A 23,560-nucleotide genomic window follows, 5' to 3' on the forward strand; every position below is an offset into this window, starting at 1 on the left:
GCTTTATCTATAGTTTTATTCACAGATAACAATATAATTTGATGTTGTCCACAGTAACAGTAATGTTCTCTTAAGTTACTTTTCAAAAGTTATACATTGTGAATTTAAAAAGTCCAGTTTGCAGAAAAAAAGTCCTTCATTATCCTTACTGTCACGGAATATAGTCCACAGTCACTTTTCTAACGGGGCCCGGCATGTCCAGGTGGTTAAGGTACTCGACCCGTAACCTCAGGGTCGCGAGTTCGAATCCCCCTCACACCAAACATGCTCGCCCTTTCAGCTGTGGGAGCGTTATAATGTGACGGTCAATCTCACTATTCGTTGGTAAAAGAGTAGCCCAATAGTTGGCGGTGCGTACTGATGAGTAGCTGCCTTCCCTCTAGTTTTGCACTGCTAAATTAGGGACGGCTAGCGCAGATAGCCCTTGTGTAGCTTACACAAAATTCAAAAACAATAAAACAAACTTTTTAACGTATTTGCAAAGCTCTGGCAAAATTCGGTGAAAGCTTTATAGAGGGTTAACTGAAACTACTGTAAATTCATAACTGGTGTATATATTAACATAATTTATTCTGGTGAATATCCGTTTTCGAAACTACTATATATAGAAACGTTTATTTACTTCATATTTTACTGAAATATATCTAGATTTATGAAGATTAGAAAGAGCATATAAAAGAACGATTAAACAACCAGCCATTCCATTAAATAAATCGGCCCGGCATGGCCAAGTGTGTTAAGGCGTGCGACTCGTAATCTGAGGGTCGCGGGTTCGCATCCCCGTCGCGCCAAACATGCTCGCCCTTTCAGCCGTGAGGGCGTTGTAATGTGACGGTTAATCCAACTATTCGTTGGTAAAAGAGTAGCCCAAGAGTTGGCGGTGGGTGGTGATGACTAGCTGCCTTCCCTCTCGTCTTACACTGCAAAATTAGGGACGGCTAGCACAGATAGCCCTCGAGTAACTTTGTGCGAAAATTCAAAACAAACAAACAAACAAATATTATTATTTATACATTTGTTCATATGAGACTAGCAAACGGAGATTAAGATTGATAGACGGTGTATCCCCATCGCAGTGTGGGTCTTACTTCTGAATTCACCTACAAAATTTAGAGTACATTTTATATCACACATTATATCCTCTACCCTGGGGATCCCTTTGATTTGTGCAACATTTTTTATTTTTGTTTAGGCTTGTTTTTGTTTATTAGAAAACATTATTAGTCAGAGGTTTGAATTTGCTGTTTATAATACAGTCCTTCCTTTTGTTTTTGTTTTACTTGATTGTTGAGTATTAATCTTACAATACGCTTGTGTTTGTCTGTCGGGAGCATTTCTCTCGACTAAACGCTAGAAACCTCATATCGTTCTAAAGGCTTCTGTTCGTGAAATCTGGATTGCATATTGACTTTTGACTTCATAATCAGCTTACCTGCTTTTTGCTTAGTGGAAGTTTTCAATGCAACGAGTATGGTACACGATGGTACAATTTCGTTTTCATCACGTGATGATTGGCTTCGATTTCACATTTAGTTTTTATTTGCAAAGTATGGTACTCAGTATAACAGTTTCTCACATATAACACTCAACGCCTGTGTAATTTTGTAATAAATATAACAGTACATACGAGGTTTTAGGGGTTTCTCGACTTATATTTAGGTCTAAAATACTCGTGAGTAGTTCTCTCAAAATCATTATTATTTTCTAAACATAAATTCAGACGTTTCTGCATACTCAGCTAAGTTTACCTTCATTACCTTTATTTTGCTTTGTAATAATGTCGCTTCAGTTCGTTTCATACACTGCTATAAACACCTTCTAGCTACCTGTTTTTTACCGATGGTTTTACTCTTCGTTTTTGTGAGTTTCTTTGTTTCAAACCGTAACACTAAAAACTCATAACTGATTCATACTTTGTACACTATTATCAATTCGACTACTTTACTCTGTTGTTCATTTTACATATAATTTTATTTTTTTAAAAAGTCAGCTACGTGTAGTTTTATGAAATAAGTTATTTGTCTGACCACAATATGCCAATCTAACACATAATTCCTGCAAACAAGCGTAGCTCAAATGTCGTGCGCGAAAAGTATAGAATGAGGAAAATTCAGGCGAAGGTCATGAAAACTACTGCAAATGTAAGTAACTAGCTAAAAATGTGACCTAGGTAATTCACGATACACAGTATTTATATGTCATCATATACCTTGTTTTGAACATAATTTGTCATGATGTTTGGTTCTCAGAAGATGGTGCAAAGATTTATCAAACAATACAATAAACAAACATCATCATTCAAAAACAATTTTAATGTTTTTAAAACGTTTTTTTTCAATCAATTATTTCAGAACATTATTTTTATCTCAAAGCTATTTCAGCCTATATAAAACACTACTTGTCTAATGGCGACAACATGGCTTGCTTATAGAGTTACAAGGTGCTTTTCACCTGGAAATACTATTGATGATTCAATGAAAATTTTATAAAGAATGAACTTATTAGATGTACTAAATCTAAGTCTTTTCTAATAGTGAACCAAGTTGAACATTTTCAAAACATAACACTAATTGTCATCACTCGCACTATAAACAAGTAAGGTTTATATGTGAGTCAAATCTGAGAATTCAACATCAACTCGAGTGGTTATCCATTCTTCATTAACCCTAAGATGATTTAAACTGTCGTCTATTTATTATTGAATATATAGGCACCTTGTATAAAAGCAACAGTGGGATTGACACCCTATCAAGAAATGATGGTATAGCTTATAAAACCTTGGTTTATACACACATTAAATCTATAATTATTCTAGTGATGTTATAGAAAACATTGGTGTACAAATTATTATTCACCAGTACTGTAGTGGACCCAACAAACTTCCTTTCTCAGACACTTCATGCAGACTTTCTTAGATATTCCATGTTAACCTCCTTACTTTTACAGACACTCCATGTTAACCTCCTTCCCTTCTTAGACACTCCATGTTAACCTCCTTCTCTTCTTAGGCACTCCATGTTAACATCCTTCCTTTTACAGACACCTCCATGTTAACCTCCTTCCCTTCTTAGACACTCCATGTTAACATCCTTCCTTTTACAGACACTCCATGTTAACCTCCTTCCCTTCTTGAGACACTCCATGTTAACATCCTTCTCTCTTCTTAGACACTCCATGTTAACATCCTTCCTTTTACAGACACTCCATGTTAACCTCCTTCCTTCTTAGACACTCCATGTTAACATCCTTTCCTTTTTTACGGACCCTCCATGTTAACCTCCTTCCCTTCTTAGACACTCCGTGTTAACATCCTTCTTTTACAGACCTCCATGTTAACATCCTTCCTTTTTTACGGACCCTCCATGTTGATCTCCTTCCCTTCTTAGACACTCAATGTTAACATCCTTTTCCTTTTACAGACCTCCATGTTAACCTCCTTCCCTTATTAGACACTCCATGTTAACATCCTTCAGCTTTACGGACCACTCCATGTTAACCTCCTTCCCTTCTTAGACCTCCATGTTAACATCCTTCCTTTTTACAGACACTCCATGTTAACCTCCTTCCTTCTTAGACACTCCATGTTAACCTCCTTCCTTTTACAGACACTCCATGTTAGCCTCAGCTATCTTCTTAGACACTCCATGTTAACATCCTTCCTTTTACAGACACTCCATGTTAACCTCCTTCCTTCTTAGACACTCCATGTTAACATCCTTCCTTTACAGACCCTCCATGTTAACCTCCTTCCTTCTTGGACACTCAGTGTTAACATCCTTCCTTTTACAGACACTCCATGTTAACATCTTCCTTTACACGGACCCTCCATGTTAACCTCCTTCCATCCTAGACGCTCAATGTTAACATCCGTCCTTTTACACGGACCTCCATGTTAACCTCCTTCCTTCTTAGACACTCCATGTTAACATCCTTCATTTTACAGGACCTCCATGTTAACCTCCTTCCTTCTGGACACTCGTAAGCTAATATCCTTCTTTACGGACCCTCCATCAAAGTTAACCTCCTTCCTTCTTAGACACTCCATGTTAACATCCTTCCTTTTCGGAGACCTCCATGTTAACCTCCTTCCTTTCTAAGGACCTCCATGTTAACGTCCTTCCTTTACAGACACTCCATGTTGGCCTCCTTCCTTCTTAGACACTCCATGTTAACCTCCTTCTTCTTAGACACTCCATGTGTTAACGTCTGTTCCTTTTAGCAGACACACCTCCATGTTAACCTCCTTCCTTCTAACCCAGACACTCCATGTTAACATCCTTCCTTTTACGGACCCTCCATGTTAACCTCCTTCCTTCTTAGCCAGACACTCCGTGTTAACATCCTTCCTTTTACAGACTCCATGTTAACGTCCTTCCTTTACAGACCCTCCATGTTGCCCTCCTTCAGCCTTCTTGGACCACTCAGTGTTAACCTCCTTCTCTTCTTAGACACTCCATGTTTACATCCTTCCTTTTACAGACGCTCCATGTTAACCTCCTTCAGCTTCCTTCAGACACTCCATGTTAACATCCTTCCTTTACAGACACTCCCATGTTAACCTCCTTCCCTTCTTAGACCTCCATGTTTACACATCCTTCCTTCACAGACCTCCATGTTAACCTCCTTCCCTTCTTAGACACTCCATGTTAACATCCTTCTCTTCTTAGACACTCCATGTTAACATCCTTCCTTTTTACAGACACTCCATGTTAACCTCCTTCCTTCTTAGACACTCCATGTTAACATCCTTCCTTTTACGGACCTCCATGTTAACCTCCTTCCTTCTTAGACACTCCGTGTTAACATCCTTCCTTTTTTACAGACACTCCGTGTTATCATCCTCTCTTTACTGGACCCTCCATGTTAACCTCCTTCCTTCTTAGACACTCAATGTTAACATCCATCCTTTTTACTGGACACTCCATGTTAACCTCTTCCCTTCTTAGACACTCCATGTTAACATCCTTCCTTTTACGGACCCTCCATGTTAACCTCCTTCCTTCTTGGACACTCCATGTTAACATCCTTCATTTTACAGACACTCCATGTTAACCTCCTTCCTTCTTGAGACCTCCATGTTAACCTCCTTTCTTTTACAGGACTGCTCCATGTTAACCTCCTTCTCTTCTTGGACCTCCATGTTAACATCCTTCCTTTTACAGACACTCCATGTTAACCTCCTTCCTTCTTAGACACTCCATGTTTAACATCAGCTTCCTTTTACGGACCCTCCATGTTATTATCCTTCCCTTATTGGACACTCCGGTGTTAACATCCTTCCTTTTACAGACCTCCATATCAAGCATCCTTCCTTTTACCGGACCCTCCATGTTAGCTTATCCTTCCCTTCTTAGACATCATGTTAGCATCCGTCCTTTTCAGAGACACTCCATGTTAACCTCCTTCCCTTCTTGGACCCTCCATGTTAACATCCTTCATTTTTACAGGACCCTCCATGTTAACCTCCTTCCCTTCTTAGACCTCCATGTTAACATCCTTCCTTTTACACGGACCCTCCATGTTGACCTCCTTCCTTCTTGGACACTCCGTGTTAAGCATCCTTCCTTTTTACCAGACACTCCATGTTAACCTCAGCTTCAGCTCTTGGACACTCCATGTTAACAGTCCTTCCTTTTACGAGACATGCTCCATGTTGACCTCCTTCCCTTCTTGGACACTCCGTGTTTAGCATCCTTCCTTTTACAGACACTCCATGTTAACCTCCTTCCCTTCTTAGACACTCCGTGTTAACATCCTTCCTTTACCGGACCCTCCATGTTAACCTGTTTCAGCCCTTGGACACTCCGTGTTAACATCCTTCCTTTACGGACATCCATGTTAACGTCATTCCTTTTACGGACCCTCCATGTTAACCTCCTTCCTTCTTGGACACTCAGTGTTGTATCCATCCTTTTTTACAGACACTCCATGTTAACCTCCTTCCCTTCTTGGTTACTCCGTGTTAACATCATTTCAGCTTTTTTTGGACCCTCCATGTTGTACCTCCTTCCCTTCTTTGGACGCTCCATTGTTAACATCCTTCCTTTACGGACTTGCTCCATGTTAACCTCCTTCCTTCCTATAGACCTCCATGTTAACATCCATTTCTTTTTTACAGACCCTCCATGTTGAACCTCATGCCTTCTTAGACACTCCCATGTTAGCGTCCTTCCTTTTACAGACCTCTATGTCAATTGGCCTACTTCCTTCAGCTTCTTAGACACTCCGTAATTGACATCCAGTCCTTCAGCACTACTGGACACTCCATGTTAAACCTCATTTCACATCTTGGACACTCCATGTTGAAACGTCAGCTTCGGCACTGGACCCTCATGTTAACCTCCTTCCCTTCTTAGACACTCATATGTTGGCATTCAGCTTCAGCCTACAGGACCTCCATGTTAACTATCCTTCCTTCTTGGACACTCCATGTTGACATCCTTCCTTTTTACTGGACACTCCATGTTAACCTCCTTCCATTCTTAGACACTCATGTTAACATCCTTCCTTTTACGGACCCTCCATGTTAACCTCCTTCAGCTCATTAGACGTTCCATGTTAACATCTATTTCCTTTACAGACGCTCTATGTTAACCTCCTTTCCTTCTTGGACACTCAATGTTAACATCCATCCTTTTACGGACACTCCATGTTAACCTCCTTTCCTTCTTAGACACTCCATGTTGGTATCAATTTCCTTTACGGACCCTCCATGTTAACCTCCTTCCCTTCTTAGACCTCCATGTTAACATCAGCTTCCTTTTTTACGGACCCTCCATGTTGGCCTCCTTCCCATTCTTAGACCTCCATGTTAACATCCTTCCTTCTTTACAGAGACTTGCTCCATGTTAACCTCCTTCCTTCTTGGACCTCCATGTTAACATCCTTCCTTTTACACAGACCTCCATGTTAACCTCCTTCCTTCTTGACACTCCATGTTAACATCCTTCCTTTTTACAGACCACCTCATGTTAACCTCAACTTCCTTCTGAGACACTCCATGTTAACATCAGCTTCTTTTACAGACTCTCTATGTTAACCTCTTCCCTTCTTAGACACTCAATGTTAACATCCGTCCTTTCCTGGACTCCATGTTTAACCTCCTTCACGTATTAGACCTCCATGTTAACATCCATCTCCTTTGCACTTGGACCCTCCATGTTAACCTCCTTCCATTCTTAGACTTAACTCCATGTAATGGCATCCTTCACTTTTTACGGACCTCCATGTTAACCTCCTTCCCTTCTTAGACTTCTCCATGTTGAACACATCTTCCTTTTTACGGACCCTCCATTGTTTAATCATCCTTCCCATCTTGGACACTCCATGTTAACATCCTTCGGCTTTTACAGACACTCTATGTTGACCTCCTTCCACTTCTTAGACACTCCGTGTTAACATCAGCTTCCTTTTGGACACTCCATGTTAACCTCCTTCATTCTTGGACACTCCATGTTGAACCTCCTTCTATTCTTGGACACTCCATGTTAACATCAGCTTCCTTCCAGCCTGGACATCCCGTGTTGAAACCTCAGCCTTCTTAGACAGCTCCGCAGTAACATCAGCCGGCACTACCGGACCCTCCATGTTAACCTCCTTCCTTCTTCAGACACTCCATGTTAACCTCCTTCCCAGCTTCTTGGACACTCCATGTTAACATCCTTCCTTTACCGGACCCTCCATGTTAACCTCCTTCCTTCTTAGACACTCATGTTTAACATCCTTTTTTACGGACACTCTATGTTAACCTCCTTCCTTCTTAGACACTCCATGTTAACATCAGCCTACCAGTTTTTTTACAGACACTCCATGTTAGCCTCCTTCCATGTGGACACTCCATGTTAACATCCAGCTTTTTTTACGGACCCTCCATGTTAACCTCCTTCCTTTCTTGAGACCTCCATGTTAACATCCTTCCTTTTACAGGACACTCCATGTTAACCTCCTTCCCTTCTTAGACACTCCCGTGTTAACATCCTTCCTTTTACAGACACTCCATGTTAACCTCCTTCCCTTCTTGGACCTCCATGTTAACATCCTTCTTTTTACCGGACCCTCCATGTTAAGCCTCAGCTTCCTTCTTGGACACTCCATGTTAACATCCTTCCTTTTAGCCGGACACTCTATGTTAACCTCCTTCCCTTCTTGGACATCAATGTTAACATCCATCCTACAGACACTCCTTGTTAACCTCCTTCCTTCTTAGACACTCCATGTTAATCATTCCTTTTACAGACCTCCATGTTACACTCCTTTCCTTCTTGGACACTCCATGTTAACATCTTCTTCCTTTTACAGGACCACTCCATGTTAACCTCCTTCCATTCTTATTGGACACTCCGTGTTAACATCCTTCCTTTACAGACCTCCATGTTAACGTCAGCTTCCCTTTACAGGACACTCTGTGTTAACCTCCTTTCCACTTCTTGGACCTCAGTGTTAACGTCCATCCTTTTACAGGACCTCCATGTTAAGCCTCCTTCCCTTCTTGGACCACTCATGTTAACATCCTTCCTTTTTACAGACCCTCCATGTTGGCCTCCTTCACATTCTTAGATTGCTCCATGTTAACATCCGTCCAGCTTACACAGACACTCCATGTTAACCTCAGCCCCTTCTGTGAGACACTCCATGTTAACATCCATCCTTCCTTTACTGGACCCTCCATGTTAACCTCCTTCCTTCTTGGACACTCCATGTTAACATCCTTCCTTTTACAGACACTCTATGTTAACCTCATCATTGACCCTTCTTAGACACTCCATGTTAACATCCTTCCACCAGACCTCCATGTTAACCGATCCTTCCCTTCTTGGACAGCTCCATGTTGACCTCATTCTATTTCTTAGACACTCATGATGTTAGCATCCTTCCTTTGTACGGACACTCCATGTTTGCCTCATTTCCCTTCTTGAGACACTCCATGTTGGCATCTTCTTCACGGACCCTCCGTGTTGTCTCCTTCCAGCTTATTGGACGCTCCATATTAACATCCTTCCTTTACCAGGACCACTCCATGTTAACCTCCTTCCCTTCTTAGACACTCCATGTTACATCATTTCCTTTTTACAGGACCCTCCATGTTAACCTCCTTCCCTTCTTGAGACCTCCATGTTAACATCCTTCCTTTTTACAGACATCTATGTTAACCTCCTTCCCTTCTTAGACCTCCATGTTAACATCCTTCCTTTTACAGACCTCCATGTTAACCTCCTCTTCTTCGACCTCCGCCATGTTAACTTCCTTCCACTACACGACCCTCCATGTTAACCTCCTTCCTTCTTAGACACTCCATGTTAACATCCTTCCTTTTACCAGACACTCCATGTTAACCTCCTTCCTTCTTAGACACTCCATGTTAACATCCTTCCTTTTAGAGACCTCCATGTTAACCTCCTTCCCTTCTTAGACACTCCATGTTAACATCCTTCCTTTTACGGACCTCCATGTTAACCTCCTTCCTTCTTAGACACTCCATGTTAACATCCTTCCTTTTGCACGGACCCTCTATGTTAACCTCCTTCCCTTCTTAGACACTCAATGTTAACATCCATCCTTTTACAGACACTCCATGTTAACCTCCTTCCCTTCTTAGACACTCCATGTTAACATCCTTCCTTTTACAGACACTCCATGTTAACCTCCTTCCCTTCTTAGACACTCCATGTTAACATCCTTCCTTTTACAGACCTCCATGTTAACCTCCTTCCCTTCTTAGACACTCCATGTTAACATCCTTCCTTTTTACAGGACCCTCCATGTTAACCTCCTTCCCTTCTTAGACACTCCTTATGTTAACATCCTTCCTTTTACTGGAGACTCCATGTTAACCTCCTTCCTTCTTGGACACTCAATGTTAAGCATCCATCCTTTTGCAGACCTCCATGTTAACCTCCTTCCCTTCTTAGACACTCAATGTTAACATCCATCCTTTTACAGACACTCCATGTTAACCTCCTTCCCTTCTTAGACACTCCATGTTAACATCCTTCCTTTTACAGACCCTCCATGTTAACCTCCTTCCCTTCTTAGACACTCCATGTTAACATCCTTCCTTTTACAGACCCTCCATGTTAACCTCCTTCCCTTCTTAGACACTCCATGTTAACATCCTTCCTTTTACAGACACTCCATGTTAACCTCCTTCCCTTCTTAGACACTCCATGTTAACATCCTTCCTTTTACAGACACTCCATGTTAACCTCCTTCCCTTCTTAGACACTCCATGTTAACATCCTTCCTTTTACAGACCCTCCATGTTAACCTCCTTCCCTTCTTAGACACTCCATGTTAACATCCTTCCTTTTACAGACACTCTATGTTAACCTCCTTCCCTTCTTGGACACTCATGTTAAGGATCCATCCTTTTACAGACACTCCATGTTAACCTCCTTCCTTCTTAGACACTCCATGTTAACATCCTTCCTTTTGGACCCTCCATGTTAACCTCCTTCCCTTCTTGGACACTCCATGTTAACATCCTTCCTTTTACAGACCTCCATGTTAACCTCCTTCCCTTCTTAGACACTCCATGTTAACATCCTTCCTTTTACAGACACTCCATGTTAACCTCCTTCCCTTCTTAGACACTCCATGTTAACATCCTTCCTTTCACTTCATGTTAACCTCCTTCCCTTCTTAGACACTCCATGTTAACATCCTTCCTTTTACAGACCCTCCATGTTAACCTCCTTCCCTTCTTAGACACTCCATGTTAACATCCTTCCTTTTACAGACACTCCATGTTAACCTCCTTCCCTTCTTAGACACTCCATGTTAACATCCTTCCTTTTACAGACCCTCCATGTTAGCCTCCTTCCACTTCTTAGACACTCCATGTTAACATCCTTCCTTTTACGGACCCTCCATGTTAACCTCCTTCCCTTCTTAGACACTCCATGTTAACATCCTTCCTTTACAGACACTCTATGTTAACCTCCTTCCCTTCTTAGACACTCCATGTTAACATCCTTCCTTTTACAGACACTCCATGTTAACATCCTTCCTTTTACAGACCCTCCATGTTAACCTCCTTCCCTTCTTAGACACTCCATGTTAACATCCTTCCTTTTACAGACACTCCATGTTAACCTCCTTCCCTTCTTAGACACTCCATGTTAACATCCTTCCTTTTACAGACCCTCCATGTTAACCTCCTTCCCTTCTTAGACACTCCATGTTAACATCCTTCCTTTTACAGACCCTCCATGTTAACCTCCTTCCCTTCTTAGACACTCCATGTTAACATCCTTCCTTTTACAGACACTCTATGTTAACCTCCTTCCCTTCTTAGACACTCAATGTTAACATCCATCCTTTTACAGACACTCCATGTTAACCTCCTTCCCTTCTTAGACACTCCATGTTAACATCCTTCCTTTTACAGACCCTCCATGTTAACCTCCTTCCTTCTTAGACACTCCATGTTAACATCCTTCCTTTTACAGACACTCCATGTTAACCTCCTTCCCTTCTACGTCAGACACTCCATGTTAACATCCTTTCTTTTTACAGACCTCCATGTTAACCTCCTTCCCTTCTTAGACACTCCATGTTAACATCCTTCCTTTTTACAGACACTCCATGTTAACCTCCTTCCTTCTTAGACACTCCATGTTAACATCCTTCCTTTTACCGGACCCTCCATGTTAACCTCCTTCCTTCTTGGACACTCCATGTTAACATCCTTCCTTTTACGGACCCTCTATGTTAACCTCCTTCCCTTCTTAGACACTCCATGTTAACATCCTTCCTTTTACAGACACTCCATGTTAACCTCCTTCCCTTCTTAGACACTCCATGTTAACATCCTTCCTTTTACAGACCCTCCATGTTAACCTCCTTCCTTCTTGGACACTCCATGTTAACATCCTTCCTTTTACAGACACTCCATGTTAACCTCCTCTTCCTTTTCTTGGACACTCCATGTTAACATCCTTCCTTTTTACGGACCCTCCATGTTAACCTCCTTCCCTTCTTAGACACTCCATGTTAACATCCTTCCTTTTTTACGGACCCTCCATGTTAACCTCCTTCCCTTCTTAGACACTCCATGTTAACATCCTTCCTTTTACGGACACTCTATGTTAACCTCCTTCCCTTCTTAGACCTCCATGTTAACATCCTTCCTTTTACAGACACTCCATGTTAACCTCCTTCCCTTCTTAGACACTCCATGTTAACATCCTTCCTTTTACAGGACCCTCCATGTTAACCTCCTTCCCTTCTTAGACACTCCATGTTAACATCCTTCCTTTTACGGACACTCCATGTTAACCTCCTTCCCTTCTTAGACACTCCATGTTAACATCCTTCCTTTTTACAGACACTCCATGTTAACCTCCTTCCTTCTTGGACACTCCATGTTAACATCCTTCCTTTTTTACGGACCCTCCATGTTAACCTCCTTCCCTTCTTAGACACTCCATGTTAACATCCTTCCTTTTACAGGACACTCTATGTTAACCTCCTTCCTTCTTGGACACTCCATGTTGGCATCCCGTCCTTTTTTACAGACACTCCATGTTAACCTCCTTCCCTTCTTGGACACTCCATGTTAACATCCTTCCTTTTACGGACCCTCCATGTTAACCTCCTTCCATTCTTAGACACTCCATGTTAACATCCTTCCTTTTACGGACCCTCCATGTTAACCTCCTTCCCTTCTTAGACACTCCATGTTAACATCCTTCCTTTTTACAGACACTCCATGTTAACCTCCTTCCTTCTTAGACACTCCATGTTAACATCCTTCCTTTTACAGACACTCCATGTTAACCTCCTTCCCTTCTTAGACACTCCATGTTAACATCCTTCCTTTTTGGACCCTCCATGTTAACCTCCTTCCCTTCTTGGACCTCCATGTTAACATCCTTCCTTTTACAGACGCTCCATGTTAACCTCCTTCCTTCTTAGACACTCCATGTTAACATCCTTCCTTTTACAGACACTCCATGTTAACCTCCTTCCTTCTTAGACACTCCATGTTAACATCCTTCCTTTTACAGACCCTCCATGTTAACCTCCTTCCCTTCTTAGACACTCCATGTTAACATCCTTCCTTTACAGACACTCCATGTTAACCTCCTTCCCTTCTTAGACACTCCATGTTAACATCCTTCCTTTTTTACAGACCCTCCATGTTAACCTCCTTCCTTCTTAGACACTCCATGTTAACATCCTTCCTTTTACGGACACTCTATGTTAACCTCCTTCCCTTCTTAGACACTCCATGTTAACATCCTTCCTTTTACAGACCTCCATGTTAACCTCCTTCCTTCTTAGACATTGCTCCATGTTAACCTCCTTCTCTTCTTAGACACCTCCATGTTAACATCCTTCCTTTTACAGACACTCCATGTTAACCTCCTTCCCTTCTTAGACACTCCATGTTAACATCCTTCCTTTTTACAGACCCTCCATGTTAACCTCCTTCCTTTTGGACACTCCATGTTAACATCCTTCCTTTTACAGACACTCTATGTTAACCTCCTTCCTTCTTAGACACTCAATGTTAACATCCTTCCTTACAGACACTCCATGTTAACCTCCTTCCCTTCTTAGACACTCCATGTTAACATCCTTCCTTTTACAGACCCTCCATGTTAACCTCCTTCCTTCTTAGACACTCCATGTTAACATCCTTCTTTTACAGACCCTCCATGTTAACCTCCTTCCCTTCTTAGACACTCCATGTTAACATCCTTCCTTTTACAGACACTCCATGTTAACATCCTTCCTTTTACAGACCCTCCATGTTAACCTCCTTCCCTTCTTAGACACTCCATGTTAACATCCTTCCTTTTACAGACACTCCATGTTAACCTCCTTCCTTCTTAGACACTCCATGTTAACATCCTTCCTTTACAGACCCTCCATGTTAACCTCCTTCCCTTCTTAGACACTCCATGTTAACATCCTTCCTTTTACAGACACTCTATGTTAACCTCCTTCCCTTCTTAGACACTCCATGTTAACATCCTTCCTTTTACAGACACTCCATGTTAACCTCCTTCCCTTCTTAGACACTCCATGTTAACCTCCTTCTCTTCTTAGACACTCCATGTTAACATCCTTCCTTTTACAGACACTCCATGTTAACCTCCTTCCCTTCTTAGACACTCCATGTTAACATCCTTCCTTTTACAGACCCTCCATGTTAACCTCCTTCCCTTCTTAGACACTCCGTGTTAACATCCTTCCTTTTACAGACACTCCATGTCAACATCCTTCCTTTTACAGACCCTCCATGTTAACCTCCTTCCCTTCTTAGACACTCAATGTTAACATCCATCCTTTTACAGACACTCCATGTTAACCTCCTTCCTTCTTAGACACTCCATGTTAACATCCTTCCTTTACAGACCCTCCATGTTAACCTCCTTCCTTCTTAGACACTCAATGTTAACATCCTTCCTTTTACAGACACTCCATGTTAACCTCCTTCCCTTCTTAGACACTCCATGTTAACATCCTTCCTTTTACAGACCCTCCATGTTAACCTCCTTCCCTTCTTAGACACTCCATGTTAACATCCTTCCTTTTACAGACCCTCCATGTTAACCTCCTTCCCTTCTTAGACACTCCATGTTAACCTCCTTCCTTTTACAGACACTCCATGTTAACCTCCTTCCTATCTTAGACGTTTCATGTTGAGTTCCTTCCTTTCTTAAATATTCCGTGTTACTTACAAGAAATAAGCATGAAAAAAAATATCAGTTTCCACTATCCTAACATACCTTTGTATGAATCAAGCCAGTTTCCAATGTTCTAGCACACCTTTTTATGAGCCAGATCAGTGTCCACTATCCTAACACACCTTTTTATAAACCAGATCAGTTTCCAATGTTCTAGCACACCTTTTTATGAGCCAGATCAGTGTCCACTATCCTAACACACCTTTTTATAAACCAGATCAGTTTCCAATGTTCTAGCACACCTTTTTATGAGCCAGATCAGTTTCCAATGTTCTAGCACACCTTTTTATGAGCCAAATCAGTGTCCACTATCCTAACACACCTTTTTATAAACCAGATCGGTTTCTACTATCCTAACTCACCTTTGTATGAATCAGATTAGTTTCCACTATCGTAACACACCTTTATATAAACCAGATTAGATTCTACTATCCTAACTCACCTTTGTATGAATCAGATTAGTTTCCACTATCCTAACCCACCTTTTGTAAATAAGTAAATAAGATTCTGTCACGTTCTAAGACTTTCTTGGACAGAAAATATAAAGAAACACAAGTAACCCATTGCACAAAAAGCATAAACATCCTTCTAATCACTTGCATACAAAATATAGAAAGTCCGTCTAGTCGAGAACCACAAAACTATGATTAACAGAAAATGCTAGAATAGAGTAACTTAGAGAACAATGGTTATATTTGAAAAATAACCCTTTAAAACAAGGTGTTCAATTGACTGATACGTGTTGAGTGTTTTGTTTTTACTTCGCGTTACAATTGTTCCACCAAAATAAGGACAATGTTCCAAAATCCATTACCATGTTTAAAATGATTTTGGTCTGTAGCAACTCTAAGAGTAATGGATAAATTAAATTTGTTATAACTCTGTTGAAGTTGGGTTTTCCATCAAATATTTCCAGGTTATAGCTACAAAGCTTTATGAAAAACATGTAAAATGTGAAATTATTTTACCTTCATTTCAGATATATTTCGTATAAATTGTACATTTATAAATTCGAGATATTTATGTAGCAGAAATACTAGATGAACTAGTCCTAGGAAGTGAAGTCTATTTGCATAAGGGCCGAAGATGACCTAGAGGTCAGCCAGTGGTGGTAATACAAACAAGGGTAAAAAAATACAATGGAAAAATATGACAGAGAAATTTACACAAACAAGTAAAAAATAAAGTCGTGTAATCCAGGAATCGTTTAAAATGAGAAATTCCGAAATAAGCAATTCGCTTTTTTATTATCACATACAATTATTAGAAACCATGTTGAAATATATATAGAGATATGTACAGCAAACAAATTACTAAAAAAAAGGATAAACAGAACAGATGGGTTTTATAGCAATATTACAGAGCCATCTGTCGATGTTTAAAATAATTAAGTGAGAATAACTGATATGCTTTTCATTCAGTTTATTCTCAAATTGAACTTTCCAATTTGCACCCTGCACTCATACGAACACAATAAACATTTTTTAATAGTTCACTAAACACGAGAGCTTACTGTTAACCACGTGCGAGTTGTAGCTGTAAACACGTGATTCGATTCTCCGAGATTCCACGTTGTTAGAACTGTGGTTACTACAGGCTAGTGACACTATGTTTGCTACAGACGTGGGTAGCACAAAGTGACATTAAACTTGCTATAGACGTGAGAAGCGACACTATGGTTGCTATAGACGTATGTAGCATGTGTTACACATTATGGCTGCTACAGATGGGTGTTCCAAGTGGTGACATGATAGTTGTCAAAATAATTATAGAGTGCCACGACTTATACTGGAAGCTTGTCTGTTCTATTATATTTGTGTTGTCCTGACGATATTTTTAGGGGTTACAGCCAATCACAATATGGTATTTATTTCCTTCCATACCAAAATGTTTACGAAAAACATTAATTTGTGTTCGACTTGATTGTAAAACACATTTTTTTATGATCAGTACTTAACACAATATATTTTACATTTAGTACTTAACACAATACATTTTACATTTGGTACTTAACACAATATATTTTATGTCTAGTACTTAACACAATACATTTTACATTTAGCACTTAATACAATATATTTTACATTTAGAACTTAACACAATATATTTTATGTCTAGTACTTAACACAATACATTTTATGTTTTACTAAAGCGGTTTCCTTGCTTTGTGTCTCCTAACGACAAAAGGTTCTATCAAATCCGTAAATTAACCAATCAGAGAAACCAGTGAATTAACCAATCAGAGAAATCTGATCAATGAACTGATATCTATCTATACGAGAGACTCACTTTCACAATTATGCTTCTCTAACAACTATAGTTTATCGATACACAGATCGTCTTCTCTAACACCTATAGTTTATCGATACACAGATCGTCTTCTCTAACACCTATAGTTTATCGATACACAGATCGTCTTCTCTAACACCTATAGTTTATCGATACACAGATCGTCTTCTCTAATACCTATAGTTTATCGATACACAGATCGTCTTCTCTAACACCTATAGTTTATCGATACACAGATCGTCTTCTCTAATACCTATAGTTTATCGATACACAGATCGTCTTCTCTAATACCTATAGTTTATCGATACACAGATCGTCTTCTCTAATACCTATAGTTTATCGATACACAGATCGTCTTCTCTAATACCTATAGTTTATCGTCACAGACCGACTTCTCTAACACCTATTGTTTACCGTCACAGACCGTCTTCTCTAACACCTACAGTTTATCGTCACAGACCGACTTCTCTAACACCTATTGTTTACCGTCACAGACCGTCTTCTCTGACACCTACAGTTTATCGTCACAGACCGACTTCTCTAACACCTATAGTTTATCGTCACAGACCGACTTCTCTAACATCTATAGTTTATCGTCACAGACCGACTTCTCTAACACCTATAGTTTATCGTCACAGACCGTCTTCTCTAACACCTATAGTTTGTCCTCACAGACCATCTTCTCTAACACCTATAGTTTATCGTCACACACCGTCTTCTCTAACACCTACAGTTTATCGTCACAGACCGACTTCTCTAACACCTATAGTTTATCGTCACAGACCGACTTCTCTAACACTTATAGTTTATCGTCACAGGCCATCTTCTCTAACACCTATAGTTTATCGTCACAGACCATCTTCTCTAACACCTATAGTTTATCGTCACAGGCCGTCTTCTCTAACACCTATAGTTTATCGTCACAGACCGACTTCTCTAACACCTATTGTTTACCGTCACAGACCGACTTCTCTAACACCTATTGTTTACCGTCACAGACCGTCTTCTCTAACACCTATAGTTTATCGTCACAGACCGTCTTCTCTAACACCTATAGTTTATCGTCACAGGCCGTCTTCTCTGACACCTACAGTTTATCGTCACAGACCGACTTCTCTAACACCTATAGTTTATCGTCACAGACCGACTTCTCTAACACCTATTGTTTACCGTCACAGACCGACTTCTCTAACACCTATTGTTTACCGTCACAGACCGTCTTCTCTAACACCTATAGTTTATCGTCACAGACCGTCTTCTCTAACACCTATAGTTTATCGTCACAGGCCGTCTTCTCTAACACCTATAGTTTATCGTCACAGACCATCTTCTCTAACACCTATAGTTTATCGTCACAGACCGACTTCTCTAACACCTATAGTTTATCGTCACAGACCGACTTCTCTAACACCTATAATTTATCGTCACAGACCGACTTCTCTAACACCTATAGTTTATCGTCACAGACCATCTTCTCTAACACCTACAGTTTATCGTCACAGACCAGTTTCTCTAACACCTATAGTTTATCGTCACAGACCGACTTCTCTAACACCTATAGTCTATCGTCACAGACCGACTTCTCTAACACCTATAGTTTATCGTCACAGACCATCTTCTCTAACACCTATAGTTTATCGTCACAGACCATCTTCTCTAACACCTACAGTTTATCGTCACAGACCGACTTCTCTAACACCTATAGTTTATCGTCACAGACCGACTTCTCTAACACCTATAGTTTATCGTCACAAAGTATTTTTTATATCCAACACTTACAGCTTCAGTTCACCACCATAAGCCGCCTTTATCAAAAAACATGAGAAGTTTATGTTTATAACCGTCATTTTTATCTAAATAACTCTCGGATTATACTGACTGTCAAAACAAAATAGTGAAAGAGAATCGTCTATAACTTTTATCCAGATGTTCACCGTCCAGAAACATCCTTTCACTAAGTGAGATCAGTGACTAGACTCCATAACCCATGTCTGTTTCTCATTACTTATCATCGTTTCGCCTAATGTGTTTTAAATGTTCGTGTTAATTACATTTCTTTCTTCGAAACTCACCTCTGTTCTTTGTGGCTGAAACCCTCTTCTAAGTCGTAGCGTCACACAAAGCTGTAGAATGTAACTACTACATTTTCGATTACAAATTGAAACATAATATAAATATCAATAACACTTAAAACAGTTTTTTTAAATAAAAACACAAAAAGAAACGTAACCTTATATTCAAACACAAAGCTAATAGAAACATGCAAACTTTATCTCTGCACTTTGGATGTATATTTTTTCTATCTAGCGTATACTTTGCTAATTATTGCGCTAGGTATTAAAATATAATAATGTTTGTTTTTTTAATTTTGCGCAAAGCTACACGAGAGCTATCTGCCCTAGCTGTCCCTAATTTAGCAGTGTAAGACTAGAGGGAAGGCAGCTAGTCATCACCACCCACCGCCAACTCTTGGGCTACTCTTTTACCAACAAATAGTGGGATTGATTGTAACATTACGACGCCCCCACGACTGAAAGAATAAGAACGTTTGGTGCGAGAGAGATTCGAACCTGTGACCCTCAGATTAGAAGTCGAACGCCCTAACCACTTTACTATGCGAGGCCACGTCAGGAACCTTTTAATATATCTTAGATATAATAAGTTTTTGTTCAGTTTCTATAACAACCAGAGTAAACCGTCCCTACTTTTGAAGTGACAGACTTCACCCACCGCCAACTCCTGAAGTTATCTTTTATAACGTACAGTGGGATTTACGGTCACATTATAACGCTCTCACGGCTGAAAGAACAAACGTGTATGAAAATGGGATTCGATCCACGACACGCAAATTGAGAGTTGAGTGCTCTAAACACCAAACCTGTTTACAAGTGTTGACTGTTTAAGTAAAAGGAAAAACTAATTTACTTATAATGCAGAATTCGATTATCTTCCGCTTCCACGTTAATGTATACTCAGGATTTACTGTTTTTTCTCTTATATAAAAGTCCACAGGTGGTTATGGCGCTCGACTAGTAATCTGAGGGTCGCAAGTTCGAATCCCCGTCACACCAAACATGCTCGCTCATTCAGCCGTGGGGGCGTTATAAGTGACGGTCAATCCCACTATTCGTTGGTAAAAGAGTAGCCCAAGAATTGGCGATGGATGGCGATGACTATCTGCCTTCACTCTAGTCTTACACTGCTAAATTAGGGACGGCTAGCGCAGATAGCCCTCGAGTAGCTCTGCACAAAATTCAAAACAAATATACAAACCTCCCCCCTTCAAACAAACCTCCCCCCTTGAAATACGTAGAATACTTTATTCTAATAATTATCTTTTTTGTGATTATTTACAAAACTTAAGATTCAACTAATTTTATTTTAGTTCTGGGTTCAAACATTTTATAACAAAGAGTATTACAATAAATTTAAACACTTTAAGGAATATAAAAAAAATATCTAACGGTGTGGCAGTGGTAGAAACTTGGATTACTCAAAACTTATAACATCAGTTCAAAAAAGTCTCCCACCGGCACATCTGCAGACTTAAGCTTCTAGAAACCAGGTTTCAATACCTGTGGTGGGCAGAGCACAGATAGCCCATTGTGTAACACTGTGTTAAATAACAAATAACACCAACATCAGTTCGGAAACTAAACTATCAACAGTTGTTTATAATGTTGTTTTAACAAAACTCACGAGAAACCAAAATTAAGCTGTCTAATTTACGATGTGAATCAAAACAAATAATACGATAATGTAAATATCTTTACAGCGGGGAAGGTGGGGTAAAAACATTCTACCTCTATAGAATATCCAACATAAACAGCCTTGTTAAGGAGCTGAGAACAAAGCAAGATTTCCATTTGGTTCAATATCAGCCTTTCAGGCATAGCCGTAGCCAAGGGGGACCAGGACCCCTGAAAATTTTAGGCATACTAATCACATAGCATTTTAAGCTTTAAAACATAATGAAACCATTTCGTATCATTTAATTAAAGGAATATAATAATAAAACGTCTGTAAACGCTATTACATTTGATTTTTTGTTTTAATTATATTAAAACATTTTTTAGCAGGTTCAGTTTTGGATTTAGTGGTCTCCCTTTCTGGATCACTGGTTTTAGTTGTGTTCAAGAAGGAAACGGGAGTTACTGGTACTTTTTAATGTTCTTTCAAGTTTATCTGATAAAACAATGAACAAAACAGCTACTTGTAACTTTCACCTTTTTATTATTTTTGGTTTATGTTCGTCATGTATCAATTTATCCTTGTGCAACGTTTTAGAGGGTTTGTTCTCCAAATAGCACTACGTACGAGACAAAAAACACCTTGGGGCTTTTCCTGAATATTTTATTATCTGCTACTTAACCCTAATTCTTCAAGTTAGAGCTATAGCCTTTCCTGCGATAGGTTTACATTTTATATGACGTGTACAAGTAGTAGTACTCTCGAAGTCGCTGTTGAAGCGATTTAATGTTGTTCTGGCTAAGAAACAAACAGTTTAATAAGCTAGTTGCTGTTGCTTTTAATTTTCACTCGAGAGATTTCAAGTAAATATCCCTTGCTTACTTAACTTGTTCGTTTTGCAAGACGTAATAAAAACTTTACTTGTGTCCGGCTAGAGATCCTACTTCTTTATCTTGTGGGGCCTGACATGGCCTGGAGGTAATGGCTCTTGACTCGCATCCTAGGGTTGCGAGATAGAAACCCGCACCAAATATTTTCGCCCTTTCAGAACTATAGGCGTTAACATATGACTAATATTAGATTATTAAAGAGTTGTCCAAGAGATCGTGTTAAGTAGCTTACTTTCCTTTAGTCTATCGCTTCGAAATTAGGCAAAGTTAACGCAGACAGCAAAATTCAATACAGCAAACAAAACCTTTTTCGTTCGTTCAGTAGGATGTAATAAAAGATAACTTCCTCACGACCTACCAGATATTCCACTTCCTTATCTTGTTGCCTCAGTGGGATGTAACAAAATATAACTTTCTCACGACCTACCAGATATTCCACTTTCTTATCTTGTTCCCTCAATAGGATGTAATAAAAATGTAACTTCCTCACGACCTACCAAATATTCCACTTCTCTATCTTGTTTCTGCGGTAGGATGTAATAAAAATATAACTTCCTCACGACCTACCAGACATTCCACTTCCCTATCTTGTTTCTGCGGTAGGATGTAATAAAAATGTAACTTCCTCACGTCCTACCAAATATTCCACTTCCCTGTCTTGTTTCTGCGGTAGGATGTAATAAAAATGTAACTTCCTCACGTCCTACCAAATATTCCACTTCCCTATCTTGTTTCTGCGGTAGGATGTAATAAAAATGTAACTTCCTCACGACCTACCAAATATTCCACTTCCCTATCTTGTTTCTGCGGTAGGATGTAATAAAAATGTAACTTCCTCACGACCTACCAAATATTCCACTTCCCTATCTTGTTTCTGCGGTAGGATGTAATAAAAACATAACTTCCTCACGACCTACCAAATATTCCACTTCCCTATCTTGTTTCTGCGGTAGGATGTAATAAAAATGTAACTTCCTCACGACCTACCAAATATTCCACTTCCCTATCTTGTTTCTACGGTAGAATGTAATAAAAATGTAACTTCCTTACGACCTACCAAATATTCCACTTCCTTATCTTGTTTCTGCGGTAGGATGTAATAAAACTGTAACTTCCTCACGACCTACCAAATATTCCACTACCCTATCTTGTTTCTACGGTAGAATGTAATAAAAATGTAACTTCCTCACGACCTACCAAATATTCCACTTCCTATCTTGTTTCTACGGTAGAATGTAATAAAATGTAACTTCCTTACGACCTACCAAATATTCCACTTCCTTATCTTGTTTCTGCGGTAGGATGTAATAAAAATGTAACTTCCTCACGTCCTACCAAATATTCCACTTCCCTGTCTTGTTTCTGCGGTAGGATGTAATAAAAATGTAACTTCCTCACGTCCTACCAAATATTCCACTTCCCTATCTTGTTTCTGCGGTAGGATGTAATAAAAATGTAACTTCCTCACGACCTACCAAATATTCCACTTCCCTATCTTGTTTCTGCGGTAGGATGTAATAAAAATGTAACTTCCTCACGACCTACCAAATATTCCACTTCCCTATCTTGTTTCTGCGGTAGGATGTAATAAAACATAACTTCCTCACGACCTACCAAATATTCCACTTCCTATCTTGTTTCTGCGGTAGGATGTAATAAAATGTAACTTCCTCACGACCTACCAAATATTCCACTTCCTATCTTGTTTCTACGGTAGAATGTAATAAAATGTAACTTCCTTACGACCTACCAAATATTCCACTTCCTTATCTTGTTTCTGCGGTAGGATGTAATAAAACTGTAACTTCCTCACGACCTACCAAATATTCCACTACCCTATCTTGTTTCTACGGTAGAATGTAATAAAAATGTAACTTCCTCACGACCTACCAAATATTCCACTTCCCTATCTTGTTTCTACGGTAGAATGTAATAAAAATGTAACTTCCTTACGACCTACCAAATATTCCACTTCCTTATCTTGTTTCTGCGGTA

The sequence above is a fragment of the Tachypleus tridentatus genome, chromosome 7, assembly GCF_004210375.1.
Source record: "Tachypleus tridentatus isolate NWPU-2018 chromosome 7, ASM421037v1, whole genome shotgun sequence".
NCBI classification, from domain to species: Eukaryota; Metazoa; Arthropoda; class Merostomata; order Xiphosura; family Limulidae; genus Tachypleus; species Tachypleus tridentatus.